Source organism: Helianthus annuus, chromosome 12 (assembly GCF_002127325.2).
Source record: "Helianthus annuus cultivar XRQ/B chromosome 12, HanXRQr2.0-SUNRISE, whole genome shotgun sequence".
NCBI lineage: Eukaryota > Viridiplantae > Streptophyta > Magnoliopsida > Asterales > Asteraceae > Helianthus > Helianthus annuus.
Genome location: NC_035444.2, coordinates 119044217 through 119063171, shown reverse-complemented (window position 1 = coordinate 119063171; position 18955 = coordinate 119044217). Strand labels below are relative to the sequence as shown.

At 37.8% G+C, this 18955-nt stretch overlaps 2 long non-coding RNA genes across 2 annotated transcripts; both read left to right on the top strand.

Annotated features, from left to right (window-relative positions):
- The first annotated feature begins 8058 nt into the window (after positions 1–8058).
- LOC110897132 lies at positions 8059–11030 on the top strand. Its single transcript, XR_002568472.2, has 3 exons — positions 8059–8222; positions 9265–9346; positions 10943–11030. It is a non-coding gene; the product is annotated as an uncharacterized LOC110897132 (long non-coding RNA).
- A 2544-nt stretch (positions 11031–13574) lies between these two features.
- On the top strand, positions 13575–16546 carry LOC110897131. Its single transcript, XR_002568471.2, has 3 exons — positions 13575–13738; positions 14781–14862; positions 16459–16546. It is a non-coding gene; the product is annotated as an uncharacterized LOC110897131 (long non-coding RNA).
- The last annotated feature ends 2409 nt before the right edge of the window (positions 16547–18955 follow it).

Genomic DNA, 18955 nt, shown 5'->3' with positions numbered 1-18955 from the left:
TCGATTTCAAGCTTTAAATCACTTTCTGGAAGGTTATACGCAAACTGGTGCGTAAACGCAATCAGTTAAACGCGACAAACACTCCGGGATAGTGAAATAGGCTTAACATACCTTAAATAACCTTCACATAACTTAGAAATAAGTTTTGGATGGTTTGGTGTGTCGAAAACAAGTTTGTTCGATCGCAGGGACTATTTGTGTCAAACTGCGAAATTATACCGATTCGTATGATGTCGAATAGTCCGGAACTTGATCATAAGCTAAACATACCATAAATAACCTAAACATAGCTTAGAAATAAGCTTTGAGGGGTTTGGTGTGCGAAAACATGCTTATTTAATCTTACAGGGACTAAAAGTGTCAAAAACGACGTAAGTTTGCATTTTCGCGCATATCTTACGTTCTGTTCACATCTGGACATCCAAAATTTTTGTACCCACTAAAATATTTTTGGTGTGCGAAAACATGCTTATTTGATCTTACGTTCTGTTCACATCACGATACAATTGGACCATTTATGATTGTTGGTTACACATGATACATGTTACACATGACATTTAACATGGTTTATATACGAACATTTATGAAATTAAACATGACATTTTTGGTTGGTTGTTGATAAGTGATTTATGTGATGGGGCTATGTGTTATATGATAAAAGCATGGTGGATACGCCGATGGTACTTCCTATATATAAGTGCTTTTATTGTATTATACATTGTTGCGTTATCTAAACCACTTGGGCAAGACATGAAACATTTTTACAAGAACATGACATTGTTTTACAAAGTATACATTTTTATACAAATTTACTTCTACTTGGTTATTCATTTAACCATGCATTGTCCTTTAATCGTCATTGATTTTCATATCGATTTTTATATGATTTCATATAACATTTTACAAGGTTCATGACTACATTTTGTTAAACACTTTTCAAACCACAAGTCATGAATCCTGCAAAAACAAAACCTATGTATCTCACAGGCATTTTTATGCTGGCGTACCTATTTTTACATGTGTTTTCAGGTGCTAATGCATGATGTTGATTGTGCTTCACTTAGGCGGACTCGGGCCTTAGTGACTTAAAAGACAATTATTATGTAGTTTTAGTTTGAACTCAAAGACAATGTAAATTTTAATCTTAATAATACATAACTTTAATTACCATGGTTGTTGAAACAATAATTCTGTCGCAACTCACTCCCCGGCGTTTCCGCCGCGGTTTTGTTGTTTTATCGCGGCCGGGGTGTGACAGAAGAGTTGGTATCAGAGCCAATGGTTATAGGGAATTAGGTTATTAGCAATGCTTTGACCTAGACTATAACTTTCTAGGACCCCAACGCAAGTGTACTTGCGTTTAGATTTTAAAACAATACATGTCACCATCCTTAGGTGATAACCACAACGAGAACACAATAACAAATCCGCTTCAAAAATTAATTATCTATCGTTGGATGATTGATTACAAGGTTTTGATCTCTCCTATTTTTCCAAATCTCGTCAAAGTTTTGGGTCTAAATAATGTGAACACGTGCAAACTGGAAGAGTGAAATCCTATACCCTGAGTTTTATGTCTAAGGCTAGAGTGTTCGTACAAATCCGCAGTATCGGACCGGTCACTCTTACCTGGGAACTCTTGGGGTGAGTGTTCACTTATAGGTGAGCATGTCTTCGGTGATACATTATCATGACTCATTTACTTTGATTTGTCACTGTGTGTTGTTTGTTTGCTTTGTGGTAACAAACAAACGACCACCATCCTTGCTTTTTGTTGATTTTATTGTTATTTCATTTTCATCACATCATCTTACTCGTTTTCTCTCATGTTTCCTCTTTTAGAATGCCTCCTCGACGTAACGTTCCTCAACCTGATGCCGAACTGGCAGCTATTATAGCATAGCAGATGGCTGCTATGCTACCTGGTCTCATAACTCAAATAAACCAAGCCACTAATAACAATGTTAATGCATCTGCTCCGTGCAACTTTAAACACTTTAACTCGACTAAACCACTCAAGTTTAGTGGTACTGAAGGAGCAACAGAGCTTCTCCAGTGGTTTGAGAGTCTTGAGAGCACATTTCGCCATGTTCAGTGTCCGAACAATTGTAAGGTCGAGTTTGCCTCGAGTGTATTTCAAAAGAGGGCTCTTACCTGGTGGAATGGGGTAATGAGAGACCGAGGTGCTGATGTTGCTTTGGGTCAGACATGGGAGGAACTTAGAGCTCTCATGATGAGAGAATTTTGTCCTCGTCACGAGCAGAGGGCACTCAAAGATGAGTTCCATGATCTAAAGCAAGACAGTAGTGAACACCGGGCTTATACAGACAGATATGAGGAGTTAAGCTTGCTCTGTCCTACAATGGTCACGCCTTTGGATAAGGCAATCGAGAGGTACATAGACGGTTTGCCAGATCTTGTTCAGGATATTGTCACTGGCAGCCACCCTACTACCGTCCGTCAGGCCATAGAGCTAGCTGCAACCCTTACTAAATCGCAAATCTAAAAGGGTAAACTCCACAGAAAGGGTGACAAGAAGCAGAAAAAGTCTGATAGCACCAGTGAGAAAAAGGGCAAGAAGGCTGTTGAGTCTTCCAAGAAATCGAGGAAGCGTAAGGCTTCCAAGAATTTCGCTGTCACTGCTTAGACTAATCAGGCTGCACAGAATCAGGCTGCACAACCTGCTGCCAAGAGGCAGTATGCTGGGAATGCACCTCTGTGCAACAGATGTAACAACCATCACCAGCCACAGTTGCAATGCCGCATCTGCACTAATTGTGGCAAGTCTGGTCATCTTGCGAACGCATGCCGTTTTGCTCCTAATCAGAATCAGGCAGCTCAAAACCAAGCTGTACAAAACCCAGCCCAGAATCCTGCACGACCTCACTTTCCACCTGGTTCATGTTTCAATTGTGGGGATCTGACCCACTACAGAAATAACTACCCGAGGTTGGCAAATGCAAATCAGGCACCGGCTCGTGGTAGAGCTTTCAATCTTAATGCAAATGAGGCTCGCGCGGATAATGAAGTGGTGAACGGTACGTTCCTTGTTAACAACCATCCTGCTTCTGTTCTATTTGATTCGGGTTCCGATAAGAGTTTTGTGTCCTTAGCATTTGAGCCTTTGCTTTCGATGACTAGAACAAGACTAGGAAAGCCCTTGACAGTAGAAGTAGCTAGTGGTGAACCTGTTGTACTCGACTCTGTTCTTCGAAATTGCCAGTTGAATCTCAATAACCATCTTTTCCCTATCGACCTCACACCGAGGCAACTCGGGAGCTTCGATGTTATAGTAGGAATGGATTGGTTATCCAAGTACCATGCTGAGGTGGTATGTTTTGAGAAGTTGGTTCGTATACCGCTTTCAACTGGTGAGATCTTAGAAGTCCGTGGGGAGAAACCTGCTAGTAGCCTTAAACTTATGTCTTGTACCCAAGCCCGCAAATACCTGCGAAAAAAATATGTTGCTTTCTTGGCACATGTCATAGAGGATAAAGGCAAGGGTATGACAATCCAAGATATCCCTGTTGTTCGGGATTATCCAGAGGTATTTCCTGAAGAATTACCTGGTTTACCCCCTATGCGCCAAGTTGAGTTTCACATTGATCTTGTGCCTGGCGCAAATCCCATTGCTAAGTCACCTTATCGTCTTGCACCGTCTGAGATGCAAGAGTTGTCTAAGCAGCTTCAGGAGCTTTCTGACAAAGGATTCATCCGTCCAAGCTTTTCACCTTGGGGTGCTCCTGTCCTATTCGTGAAAAAGAAAGATGGATCATTCAGGATGTGTATCGATTACCGTGAGCTCAACAAGCTTACCATCAAGAATCGATATCCCCTACCTCGCATTGATGATCTCTTTGATCAGCTACAGGGTGCTACTTGCTTTTCAAAGATTGATCTTCGTTCTGGGTATCATCAACTTCGAGTTCTCGAAGAAGATATTCCCAAGACAGCTTTTCGTACGCGTTATGGTCATTATGAGTTTACTGTTATGCCTTTCGGTTTAACAAATGCTCCTGCTGTTTTCATGACTTGATGAATAGGGTTTGTAAGCCTTATTTGGACAAGTTCATCATCGTCTTTATTGATGATATTTTGATCTATTCTAAGACTCGAGCTGATCACGAGCAGCATCTTCGTCTTACAATGGAGCTCCTAAAGAAAGAACAACTTTTCGCCAAATTCTCCAAGTGCGAATTCTGGCTTAAGGAAGTTCAATTTTTGGGGCACATCGTCAACGGACAAGGTATTCATGTAGATCCCGCCAAAATCAGTGCGATTAAGGATTGGGATACACCTACTACTCCTACCGAGGTTCGTTCATTTCTTGGTCTAGCGGGTTACTACCGCCGTTTCATTGAAAACTTCTCCAAGATTGCAGTTCCTCTCACTGCTTTAACTCAGAAGAGTAAACCTTTTGAGTGGGGACCTAAATAGGAAGAAGCTTTCCAGACCTTGAAACAGAAACTTTGTAATGCACCTATTCTATCTTTGGCCGAGGGTAACGACGACTTTGTCGTGTACTGTGATGCATCAAACTTAGGCCTTGGCTGCGTTCTTATGCAAAGAAACAAAGTTATAGCCTATGCATCAAGACAGCTGAAGGTACACGAGAAGAACTACACCACTCATGATCTTGAGTGAGGTGTGCAGTAGTCTTTGCTCTCAAAATCTGGAGACACTACCTTTACGGTACAAAGTGTGTAGTGTTTACTAACCACAAGAGTCTCCAACATATCTTCAATCAGAAAGAACTTAACATGAGGCAACGACGTTGGATTGAACTCCTAAACGACTACGATTGCGAAATTCGCTACGATCTTGGTAAGGCGAATGTCGTGGCTGACGCATTAAGTCGTAAGGAACATGTCAAGCTTCACTGTTTCAGGTTCGATCTGACATTCAATCCCGCATAATTCAGGCTCAACATACTTGTGTTACACAAGACTTGATGGGTAAAGAGTTACCGTGTCATATTAATACTGAGCTTGAACTGAGAGATTTTGGGATATTCTATTACATGGGCCGTTTGTGGGTCCCAAGTATAGACAATCTTCGCACCTTGCTAATGGATGAAGCTCACAAGTCTCGTTATTCTATTCATCCGGGTGCAGACAAAATGTATAAGGATCTTCGAACCCAGTACTGGTGGCCGGGTATGAAGAAAGACATTGCCTTATATGTTTCCAAATGCCTTACTTGTCTTAAGGTTAAGGCAGAACATCAACATCCCTCTGGATTATTGGAGCAACCAGAGATTCCGGTTTGGAAATGGGAAAACATTTCTATGGATCTTATTACCAAGTTACCGCGCACTAAAAGAGGTCATGACGCCATTTGGGTTGTTGTTGATCGTCTTACAAAGTCAGCACATTTCTTGCCGATCCGTGAGGATCTATCTGCTGACAAGCTTGCCAAGATATATGTTGATGAGATTGTATCTCGACATGGCGTCCCTTTGAACATCATATCTGACAGAGATGCTCGATTCTCGTCTCGCTTTTGGAGAACCATGCAATCTGCCATGGGTACCCAACTGCATTTGAGCTCAGCGTACCATCCGTAGACAGATGGTCAATCTGAGAGAAAAATCCAGACATTGGAGGATATGCTTAGAGCTTGTGTGATCGATTTTGGTGGTAGTTGGGATTCGCATCTACCATTGATCGAATTCTCCTACAACAATAGTTATCACTCTAGCATCAACATGGCTCCTTTTGAAGCTTTATACGGTCGAAAATGTCGTCCTCCGGTCTGCTGGAATGAGATAGGTGAAGCTCAGCTTACAGGACCTGAACTCATTCTAGAGACTACAGATAAGGTCAAGAAGATTCGTGATAACCTTTAGACAGCTAGAAACCGTCAAAAGTGTGACATCTGTGCTTGTGATACCATTGTACAGAATCTAAACAATACAATATTAATAAAACAATATGTTTTGATCCCAATGTTTGTCATTTATGTTTGGTTTTATGCACATGTTGATTTTTGATTGATTTTGAACTCTATATCGCTTTCTGGAGAGTTATACGCAAACTGATGCGTAAACACGATCAGTATAACGCGACAAACCCCCTGGGACATCAACATAAGCTTAACATACCTTAAATAACCTTTACATAACTTAGAAATAAGTTTTGAAGGCTTTGATATGGCAAAAACAAGTTTATTCGCTCTTAGGGACTATTCGCGTCAACTTGCAAAAGTCTGCCGTTTCATAAGGCAACGTACAGTCCGGAACTTGATCATAAGTTAAACATACCATATATAACCAAAACATGGCTTAGAAATAAGCTTTGATAGGTTCGGTGTGCGAAAACATGCTTATATGATCTTACATGGACTAAAAGTGTCAAAAACGGCGTAAGTTTGCATTTTCGCGCATATCTTACGTTCTGACCACATCTGGACATCGAAAATTTTTGTACACACTAAAATATTTTTATTTTAGTGATCGGTGTCACACCCCGACCACGTAAAACAACAAAACGTGGCGGAAACGTCGGGGAGTGTTGTAACAGAATCATTGTTTCACAACCATGGATTAAACAAATTTCGTTTTATTGAATTAAATGAGTTACAATGTCTTAACAATAAAGAAACATAACAAAAATTAACTAGTCTTGCATCTTTTAATGTCACTAAGGCCTCGTCCAATCCTATGTGAGCATGCATCAATATCATCATCAGACATCATCAACTGTTGTACCTGAAACACATGTGAAAATACATCAGCATAAAAATGCCGGCGAGTACATAGGTCTTATGAAAAACAGGATTCATGACTTAGGTTTAAGAAAATGTTTAACCAAAAACTTGTCATGAATCCAGTTTAAGTGTTTGCTTTTATAAAATGTTTGAAAATCGATGATAGATATGTATAGTTAAAAGAATGATGTAAGGTTAAATGAATAACCAAGTGAAAAATGAGTTTGTATAAAACAAACTGTTTTGTAAAACAATGTCTTGTGAAAAATATGTTATTTGTGTAACAATGTATAAATCCAAATGAATGATTTAAATAACGCTACGCCATGTAATATAATACAAGCACTTATATATAGGAAGCACCAGCGGCGTATCCACCATGCTTGTATCACATTACACACGTCTCGTTACTCAAATCACTTACCCACATAAACCATCAATGTAAATTGCCCACGTCTAAACCGTTGTCAAATGTCAATCAAGTAATGTGTAAACAAAATGTCATGTATGGCAAGTGAAATATGTAACAACCAAACCATAGGTAAGAATGCACAAACAATGTACTAAGTATGCGACGGGTGGACATACATAGCATGATACAAAGTATAAAATGTCTTGTAAAATGATGTACTAAATATGCACACAATGGGCATACATAGCATGTGATGTAAAATGTACTAAGTATGATAAACATACATAGCATAAAATGTCATGTAAAACGATGTACTAGATATGCACACAATGGGTATACGTAGCAAAAACGTAATAAAATCATGTACTAATAGTGTACTAGTGAACATAGCAAGTATATGATATAAAAGCATGAAATCATGAAAGTAACAAGTAGGCACATGTGTTCCACCCCAAAACGTTTGGAAAACAGTAAAAGAGGGGACTATGTACTCACTTGAGATTGCTTAGAAGTCCTAGGATAACCACCAAGCAAAGCTAGAAGATCACGGAATCAAACGGCACAGAAGGTCCCCACAAGGTTTGATTCCAAGTAATCTCAGGTAGGAAGTGCACAAACACAACCACTTAGAGAAAAACTCAGATCAAATGTGGGAAAGATGGGCAAATGGGTTGGGTATTTATAGGAAAGGTGTAACACCCCAAATTTCGTATGACATAATATAATGTTTTAATCGCAGTATTTGACGGAAGGAAATGGTAAACATAGATTTTTACCATTAGTAAAGTCTTATAAATTTTAGTAAATCTAAAATTCTTAGGTATGCATGAAGGTTTGCTAGATTAGTATGAAGAAATGGGGGAAGATGACATGTTATGAATAAATGAGGGGTTGAAAATGAAAAATGTGTTATTAAAACACATAACAAAAAAAATGCCCAGGGAATGGAAGTGGGTGTGTGTGCGATCGTGAGGAGAGACCAGGGGAAACCTTCCCCTCAAAACCCTAACACCTCTCAAATCATCAAATTAAGAAGGAAATTGAAGGTCAATCGAATGCATGTGATCAATTCCTTAGTCATCTAAGGGTTTCCCATCATGGGGTAAGTCGAATTATGTGATTTGATGCTAGTTAATGATAAGGGTTTTGATTAATCTTTGAAGTAGTATGAAATTGAACTTGTTTATGAGTTAGAATCATCATGTAGAACATGGATTATGCATGGTTTGGGTTAAATTGATGTTTATATGTGAAACCCATTTGGTTATGGTGATGATAACAACTTGAATGATCACCCATGTCCAATTCTTGCTTAATATTGATGTATTTTGGCATGCATGGTAGATTCTTGTTAGAGGAATTGAAAGAAATGTGATTCTAGTATGTTTAATGATTATGTAGAAATGATTCATGATGATTAGAAGGAGGAATTTTGGTGAATTATGTATGAGGTTAGAAGGATATGCATGAATTAGTTGTACATTAAGCTTAGATGGTAGTACGCACACAAGGTGTTTGATGAAATGCCTAAATGACAATAATATGTGAAATTCGTACCATACGCTTGAATGATGTGATGAATATATATGGAATGTTTGATCGTATTAGTTTCAACTTAAGAATGGTTATGGAACGAATGAGAATCCTAGAAAAGAGTAAACTTAATTGATATTGGCGTTAACTATAAAGATGTGTTATGAACGGAATCGTATGTATATGTGTATATGTAATTATTTGATTATGCGGCCAAATATGTCCTACAAAATGAGTATGAAGCGTAGATGGCATAATGACTATATTCCAACATGTTAATTTGTGAATGAATGTGTGTCCAAGTTGGAAGTTGAAATGCTTGATAGTTGACTTTCTGGAAAGTCAACAATGGTAGGAATGTTGTGAGGTAGATCTCTTATCATAAATGTACGGTTTAGGAAGTCAAAGTGATGCACGAAATATTTATAGCAAGATATGTAATGGCGTGTTTACATTATGCGAGTAGAAAGGATCTCATTGTTAATCTATGCTATGAGTTGCAAGAAATCCATTAATGAAAGTCAATTGTTGAGCATAGATTTATTGTGATTGATGCTTTGTGTGGCCTTGTTTACTAACAAGGGTATCAATGTATGGTCATGTAAGGATAGATAGCATGTCTACGGGCGCAAGCACGGAGGCTAATGGGTCAAAAGAAAGCATGGAACCTATGCTTGAACTTGGACGCTCAAGGTAAGTGACTTCCGACTCACTTCTTAGTATGCATATAGATTTCATGTTCATGAGTATGGGAAATTATGTAAGAATATGAAATAATGAAAGTTTTAAGATATGTATTGATCTAGTTTAGATGAGGGAAGTTATCTAAGTCGAAGGTAATCTGATGGGATTAAACGGGTCAAGATGAGGCAAGGAAGCGGGTATGAACACGGATGCACAAGGTAAGTGATTTCCGTAATCACTTCTTAGATCGTTTAAGTAATATAATGTTTTAATTAATTAAACATGATGTTGAGATCAAATATGTAGTAATAGGGTACCTAAATGTGGGATCCTAAAGCATATGTAGTAATAGGGTACCTAAATGTGGGATCCTAAAGAATATGTAGTAATATGGTACCTAAATGTGGGATCCTAAAGCATATGTAGTAATAGGGTACCTAAATGTGGGATCCTAAAGAATATGTAGTAATATGGTACCTAAATGTGGGATCCTAAAGAATATGTAGTAATATGGTACCTAAATGTGGGATCCTAAAGCATATGTAGTAATATGGTACCTAAATGTGGGATTCTAAGTTAAGAATTTCCTTAATCCGGAGGTAGGATTTTAAGTTAATATAATAAAATGTGAATTTACAAGCATGTAGGAAGAACGAGAGGTTAAACGGATAAACGGTTCAAAAGTTATGCGCGTTTTAGCGCGTACGAACGACAAAATATCAGTTTTGCCAGATGCCTTATTTAGCTGTTTACGGGTATTTCTGGCTACGGGTAAAGGCAAGGCCCGTCGCCGACGGCCTCCCGAAGTCTCAAAAGCTGAAATCTTGTTATTTAAGTTGATTTATGTATCGTAGGCTTCGGTTTGTTACCCGTGGACTACGGCGTATGTAGATACGCATGAAGTGACGTAGACGTGTTTATATAAGAGTATGAACGTATGTATGTAATTGGTTATGTGTGATACGACAGTAATTCGGGGAGAATTAGGTAAGTGATATGTTCGAGTTAGTATGTATGTATGAATGTATTTATGTAATTATGTAAGTATATGTACGTGTGAGCGAAGGTATGCACGTGTGTAATTATGATTCGTTTATGAATGCATGTAAGTATGTAATTATGTATGCAAGATCGGTATATATGTAGGTATCGGTATATGTATGAACGCAAGTAGCTATGTATGGGCGTAAGCATTATGTATTTAGGTACGAAGGTACATACGCGTATAGGTACGAATGTATATACGTGGATGCAAGTATGTATGTATGTATGTGAGTAGGTATGTTTGTAAGTAGATATGTATGTAATGATGTACATGAGTATATGTGTGGGTATGTACGTATGTACGTAGATGGTCATGTGTGAACATATAAATATGTATGAAGGTAGGTACGCAAGTATCCAATGAAATTGAGTACTAACGTTAATATTAGCGTGCATGGTGAAGGAAGTGTAACGCAGGAATAACAAAGAAGTCTCACCACGGAATGTATGATCAGATGGAAAGCTGGGATGTAAAGAGTTAATGGATCAATAAGTAAACAAGAATAAATCGTGTATGTTTATAATGCGTACTAACGTTATGAATTTATGTGGTGAGCGCAGGTAACACAAGTCATGAGGATCATCAAGGAATAGAGATCGAGGATCGAGTCACATGAAGGATTGTACGGGGTGTATAAGAATGTAATTTGTTATATATATAAGTTATGTTTTATTCTATAATTGAGTTAGTCTGATGTGTTTAATATAGAGGAGTTATTTTAAAAGTGAACTTTCAAGTAAGACATAAGGTTTATAATGAAAGAAATTTTATGGTACGTATTTTCCGCTGCGTCTTTTAGTTAAAGCGTGTTAGGGCGTTACAAGTTGGTATCAGAGCCCTGGTTTGAGGGAATCAAGTACGAGAAAGTAAGTACTTGAACTCAAACCTATGTGCTCTTGTGATAAGGAACCTGTACAATCCATGACTCGATCAAGATCTAAAGGTAGAAATGGTATGAAAACGTGTATGTATGTATTCATATGAAGAAGCTAATGGTTTGCTATGTGCAAGGTAAGCTTAAAAGTTTGGAGAGGATGATCCGTGAATGCAGTCTAAGGTGGATGCTAAGGCAATCAAGGATGCGAATAGACAGACGGACCCCAGGTACACAATGTTGATATGTATGGGTACCGTTGTTAAAAGAAAAAGGAAGAAGTCTCCTTGGGAGGGTAAGTACTAAACGGAAGACAACGATATTGTCTTGGTAAAATTGTAAAAATGTAGCACGAACTGAGACCCACTAATGCGGACATAAGGCGATGATTACCTGAAGGCACGGAATTAGTATGTGAATTGCGCACCTGGCCAGTACGCAAGAAGCATATGACGTTCGTGAGACCGTGGTAATTATCGCAGGTATGTCCGTTAGAATTGGGTAGCAGGTGGGCGTGCGGGTGAAGTGGGTAGTAAGGCTCTCGGGAAATTGAGAGTACTATGTAGGAATGAAAAGTATGAGTGATAAAAATGAAGAATGTTGAATCCGTAAGAAAGTACGGATCAACAGGGCATGAATGGAATGTTTGAATCCGCGAGACGGATTCAAAGAATGAAAGGTGTAAAATGCAATGTTTGAATCGGCAAGAAGGAATCAAGGAATGAAAGGCATGAATGGAATGTTTGAATCCGCAAGACGGATTCAAGGAATGAAATGCAGAAAACGATATGTTTGAATCTGCGAGACGGATTCAGCACATATAATGAATGAAAGATGTGAATGGATGATGTAAATGAAATGTTTGAATCCGCGAAAAGGATTCAAAGCACGAAAGGAAGAAAATGTATGAATGGTATGTTTGGAACCGCTAGACGGATTCAAAACATGAAAGCAATAAAAGGCATGAATGTGACGTTTGAGTTCGTGAAACGGATTTAAAATATAAAGGGATGAAATTAGTCTATATAAGAAGATGCCGATGGTTCGACCATGATTGAGTTGAACGGCCCATGTAAGTTAGTATAAAGTAAAAGGTGATAGTGTAATGAAAGAAGTTTTGTATGAGTTACGCATTAGATGTGTTAGAAATCGACTCTTGGGAGTCAGGATGGATGAAGGGCTACGACCCGGACAATAACTTAAGTATTGACGGGATGGGTAAGTTTGGTAAGAAATACTGAAACGATGTAGTAAAGTCTTTGCAAGTAAGCATGAAAGGAAAGAAGTAAGGGCATGTACTTCAATACATTTACGATAAGTAAGAAGTGCAATTTGACCTTGAAAAGTCAAAATGTGGCAAGTTGGCGAAATGACTAATAAAATGAAAGAAATGCGTGTAAGAATTGGAATGTGTGATATGTTATAGCATGTACGTAGGAAATGGTAGAAGAGTTATAGGTGAGTAACTCCTTAGTAAAATGAATGTTAGGATAGGCATGGTATGGTACGCGATGTCTGACTAGTATGACCCGTATACTTATGTAAACTAAATAATGTATTAAATAAGAGAAAAAGTAATGTAAAATTAATGGGATGATTTAAAGGTAATGTAAAAGTACGCATGGTACAAGTAACTGTAGAAAACGTAGAACGACGCTAACTATGGAGCTAAGCATGTAGGTGTAACTATGAAGTAGTAGTTTTGTTGTGATAACAAAACAAGAGTTAAATGTTATACAACGTGTGCTTGGAATGAAATCTTAAAGGATGAGGCAAAAGTATTAAATCTATTTTAAACAGATCATATGAAGGTAAGCATTATTATAAGTTTAAATGAATATGTATACTGACCTGCTACTAACGGGTCGAGGAAATGAGAATGTTATGTGAAAGTATGCCATGGAAAGTATAGACTTGTTAAGAAGAAGTCAAGTGTATGAATAATTACGAAATGAGATAGAACGATTACTTATAATTAAAATGTGACTATTAAGTCAAACACAGATGTGTGTGTGTAAGAGGAAAGTGAGAAAGGTTTCGGGGACGAAACCTTCTTTAAGGGGGGTAGACTTGTAACACCCCAAATTTCGTATGACATAATATAATGTTTTAATCGCAGTATTTGACGGAAGGAAATGGTAAACATAGATTTTTACCATTAGTAAAGTCTTATAAATTTTAGTAAATCTAAAATTCTTAGGTATGCATGAAGGTTTGCTAGATTAGTATGAAGAAATGGGGGAAGATGACATGTTATGAATAAATGAGGGGTTGAAAATGAAAAATGTGTTATTAAAACACATAACAAAAAAAATGCCCAGGGAATGGAAGTGGGTGTGTGTGCGATCGTGAGGAGAGACCAGGGGAAACCTTCCCCTCAAAACCCTAACACCTCTCAAATCATCAAATTAAGAAGGAAATTGAAGGTCAATCGAATGCATGTGATCAATTCCTTAGTCATCTAAGGGTTTCCCATCATGGGGTAAGTCGAATTATGTGATTTGATGCTAGTTAATGATAAGGGTTTTGATTAATCTTTGAAGTAGTATGAAATTGAACTTGTTTATGAGTTAGAATCATCATGTAGAACATGGATTATGCATGGTTTGGGTTAAATTGATGTTTATATGTGAAACCCATTTGGTTATGGTGATGATAACAACTTGAATGATCACCCATGTCCAATTCTTGCTTAATATTGATGTATTTTGGCATGCATGGTAGATTCTTGTTAGAGGAATTGAAAGAAATGTGATTCTAGTATGTTTAATGATTATGTAGAAATGATTCATGATGATTAGAAGGAGGAATTTTGGTGAATTATGTATGAGGTTAGAAGGATATGCATGAATTAGTTGTACATTAAGCTTAGATGGTAGTACGCACACAAGGTGTTTGATGAAATGCCTAAATGACAATAATATGTGAAATTCGTACCATACGCTTGAATGATGTGATGAATATATATGGAATGTTTGATCGTATTAGTTTCAACTTAAGAATGGTTATGGAACGAATGAGAATCCTAGAAAAGAGTAAACTTAATTGATATTGGCGTTAACTATAAAGATGTGTTATGAACGGAATCGTATGTATATGTGTATATGTAATTATTTGATTATGCGGCCAAATATGTCCTACAAAATGAGTATGAAGCGTAGATGGCATAATGACTATATTCCAACATGTTAATTTGTGAATGAATGTGTGTCCAAGTTGGAAGTTGAAATGCTTGATAGTTGACTTTCTGGAAAGTCAACAATGGTAGGAATGTTGTGAGGTAGATCTCTTATCATAAATGTACGGTTTAGGAAGTCAAAGTGATGCACGAAATATTTATAGCAAGATATGTAATGGCGTGTTTACATTATGCGAGTAGAAAGGATCTCATTGTTAATCTATGCTATGAGTTGCAAGAAATCCATTAATGAAAGTCAATTGTTGAGCATAGATTTATTGTGATTGATGCTTTGTGTGGCCTTGTTTACTAACAAGGGTATCAATGTATGGTCATGTAAGGATAGATAGCATGTCTACGGGCGCAAGCACGGAGGCTAATGGGTCAAAAGAAAGCATGGAACCTATGCTTGAACTTGGACGCTCAAGGTAAGTGACTTCCGACTCACTTCTTAGTATGCATATAGATTTCATGTTCATGAGTATGGGAAATTATGTAAGAATATGAAATAATGAAAGTTTTAAGATATGTATTGATCTAGTTTAGATGAGGGAAGTTATCTAAGTCGAAGGTAATCTGATGGGATTAAACGGGTCAAGATGAGGCAAGGAAGCGGGTATGAACACGGATGCACAAGGTAAGTGATTTCCGTAATCACTTCTTAGATCGTTTAAGTAATATAATGTTTTAATTAATTAAACATGATGTTGAGATCAAATATGTAGTAATAGGGTACCTAAATGTGGGATCCTAAAGCATATGTAGTAATAGGGTACCTAAATGTGGGATCCTAAAGAATATGTAGTAATATGGTACCTAAATGTGGGATCCTAAAGCATATGTAGTAATAGGGTACCTAAATGTGGGATCCTAAAGAATATGTAGTAATATGGTACCTAAATGTGGGATCCTAAAGAATATGTAGTAATATGGTACCTAAATGTGGGATCCTAAAGCATATGTAGTAATATGGTACCTAAATGTGGGATTCTAAGTTAAGAATTTCCTTAATCCGGAGGTAGGATTTTAAGTTAATATAATAAAATGTGAATTTACAAGCATGTAGGAAGAACGAGAGGTTAAACGGATAAACGGTTCAAAAGTTATGCTCGTTTTAGCGCGTACGAACGACAAAACATCAGTTTTGCCAGATGCCTTATTTAGCTGTTTACGGGTATTTCTGGCTACGGGTAAAGGCAAGGCCCGTCGCCGACGGCCTCCCCAAGTCTCAAAAGCTGAAATCTTGTTATTTAAGTTGATTTATGTATCGTAGGCTTCGGTTTGTTACCCGTGGACTACGGCGTATGTAGATACGCATGAAGTGACGTAGACGTGTTTATATAAGAGTATGAACGTATGTATGTAATTGGTTATGTGTGATACGACAGTAATTCGGGGAGAATTAGGTAAGTGATATGTTCGAGTTAGTATGTATGTATGAATGTATTTATGTAATTATGTAAGTATATGTACGTGTGAGCGAAGGTATGCACGTGTGTAATTATGATTCGTTTATGAATGCATGTAAGTATGTAATTATGTATGCAAGATCGGTATATATGTAGGTATCGGTATATGTATGAACGCAAGTAGCTATGTATGGGCGTAAGCATTATGTATTTAGGTACGAAGGTACATACGCGTATAGGTACGAATGTATATACGTGGATGCAAGTATGTATGTATGTATGTGAGTAGGTATGTTTGTAAGTAGATATGTATGTAATGATGTACATGAGTATATGTGTGGGTATGTACGTATGTACGTAGATGGTCATGTGTGAACATATAAATATGTATGAAGGTAGGTACGCAAGTATCCAATGAAATTGAGTACTAACGTTAATATTAGCGTGCATGGTGAAGGAAGTGTAACGCAGGAATAACAAAGAAGTCTCACCACGGAATGTATGATCAGATGGAAAGCTGGGATGTAAAGAGTTAATGGATCAATAAGTAAACAAGAATAAATCGTGTATGTTTATAATGCGTACTAACGTTATGAATTTATGTGGTGAGCGCAGGTAACACAAGTCATGAGGATCATCAAGGAATAGAGATCGAGGATCGAGTCACATGAAGGATTGTACGGGGTGTATAAGAATGTAATTTGTTATATATATAAGTTATGTTTTATTCTATAATTGAGTTAGTCTGATGTGTTTAATATAGAGGAGTTATTTTAAAAGTGAACTTTCAAGTAAGATATAAGGTTTATAATGAAAGAAATTTTATGGTACGTATTTTCCGCTGCGTCTTTTAGTTAAAGCGTGTTAGGGCGTTACAAAAGGCACAACCGTTAGGATTGTTCCTCGATTCCCGAGCTTAAATCTCATCCTTACACTTGTACCCACTGATTTGCAATACAATGGGCACCCAAAACCAGCCCCTAGTAAGTTAGAAAACCATTTGCAACCCACCAAAACAGCTGGAACAGGCTGGAAATAGCTAGAACACATTTCTGCTGATCTGGGGAAGCCTTACGGACCGTAAGCAAAGGTCCATACGGACCGTAAGGACCTTGCAGGTCAGCAACTTTCAAAATTGGCAGTTTTGGTCCCTGCAGCCCCAAAACTTGGTATTTGATGCATTTTTGACACGTTTAAGCCCCGTTAACCCCATTTCAAAGCTCTAAAATGAAGTTAAAGTATAGGGAACTTAAAATGTGCTCAAAAATATCTTGGATGTTGGTTCGTTTGGTCGTACGGTTGCGTTGTTCGGTTAATTACGATGGAATGCGCATAAACGCGAAAAACGATCCAAATTGCGCGACGAATGGATTTTTCTTATGCCAAACACTAAAATAAAATATTTTAATGCTTAGATAAATTTTTGGAAGTCCGGAAGTATTCAGAACGTAAAATATGCGCGAAAATGCAAACTTATGCACTTTTTGACGCTTTTAGTCCCTGAATGAGTATACAGTTTATTTTTGCGCACCAAACACCTCACAACCTATTTCTAAGCTATGTAAAGGATATTTAGGGCATATTTAACTTATGATCAAGTTCCGGAAGGTCTGTTACAGTACAAATTGACATACTTTCGCAGTTTGTCGAATTTAGTCCCTGTAAGCGAATAAACTTGATTTCGGCATACCAAACCATCCAAAACTTATTTCTAAGTTATGTAAGGGTTATTTAAGGTATGTTAAGCCTATGTCACTGTTCCGGAGTGTTTGTTGCATTAAACTGGTTATATTTAAGCATCAGTGCGCGTATAACCTTCCAGAAAGCGATTTAAAGCCCGAAATCGAACAAGAATCAATATGTGCAAACGATACACATATTTATACAAATCCCAAGTATGAAATACAATATTTCATTGATTTTGGTATTTGTTTGACGGTTGAAGTGACACAGGTGTCACAATCGGCATGCAAAAAATTCCATTCGTCTCTTAATTTGGTTCGTTTTCACGTCCGTTTGAGTTTCATCGTAATTTAGCGAACAACGCGACCGTACGACCAAACGAGCCGACATCCGAGAGTTTTCCGAGCATATTTTGAGTCCTCTAAACCTTATTGACCTTGTAGAGCCTTGAAAATGGCTTAACGGGTGGCCAAAGTGCCAAAAATGGACTCGAATGCATGCAGGGACCTAAGCTGTCATTTTTAAACTTTGCTGATCTGGGGACCTCAGGCGGGGCGCGTAAGGCCCAGGCCTATCCTTACGCGGGCCGTGTAAAGTCCCCAGTGACCAGAAATGTGTTTTCAGCAATCTGTTGCAAATTCAGGGGCTGTTTATGCAATTTTCTAGTGTGTTGAGCAAGTTTATGTGATCACCAAGGCTTTGTACCTGCTTGTAACAAGTGTAGGGTTAAGATTATTGCTTGATCACCACACAAAATGATCCTAATGGCTCTTGATTCCTATAAATAGCAAGGCCATTCAACTCATTCTTTGCTCATTCCGCTCTTCTCTTCTTTACATCTGCTTTGGAGCTCTCTCAACTGAGTTTGGGACTTGTCTTCTTTGTAGAAAAGATAGCAAGGACTTGGGTGAGCCTTCTTACATTCTTTAATTTGCTTTCTAGTTTAAATAGTCAAACAAGTGTTTGAACAGCCTTTGGTCAACGCAAAGTTCGGTTGAACTTTGCAACGTGATTGTAATCACGTTGGTTATAATCCTTAGTGATTATACCCGCTGATTACCACGTTAGCTAGGTGTAGTGTCGAGTCAAAGTTTCGGTCAAAATGCGTTTTAGCACGCATTTTGCAACGGAACTACTTTAGGGTATCAAAACACTTTGTTTTGATACCAAATCAGTAGGTTAAACATGTTTTGACATGTTTAACTCGACACTAATAGTTAATGCTTGTTTAGGGTCGTAAGTTAAGCGGTCTAAACAACCGCTTATACTTCCAAACCCGACCCGTTTTGTCGATCTTTAGGATCCGACCAAGCTTAGTTAGTAATCATAGTTACATAGGGAATAACCTCAGAGGTTATACCTTATGATCACATAGGATTGGTTAGTCATTTGCTAGTTAGCTTGTATGCCCATAGGAAATGACAAAACG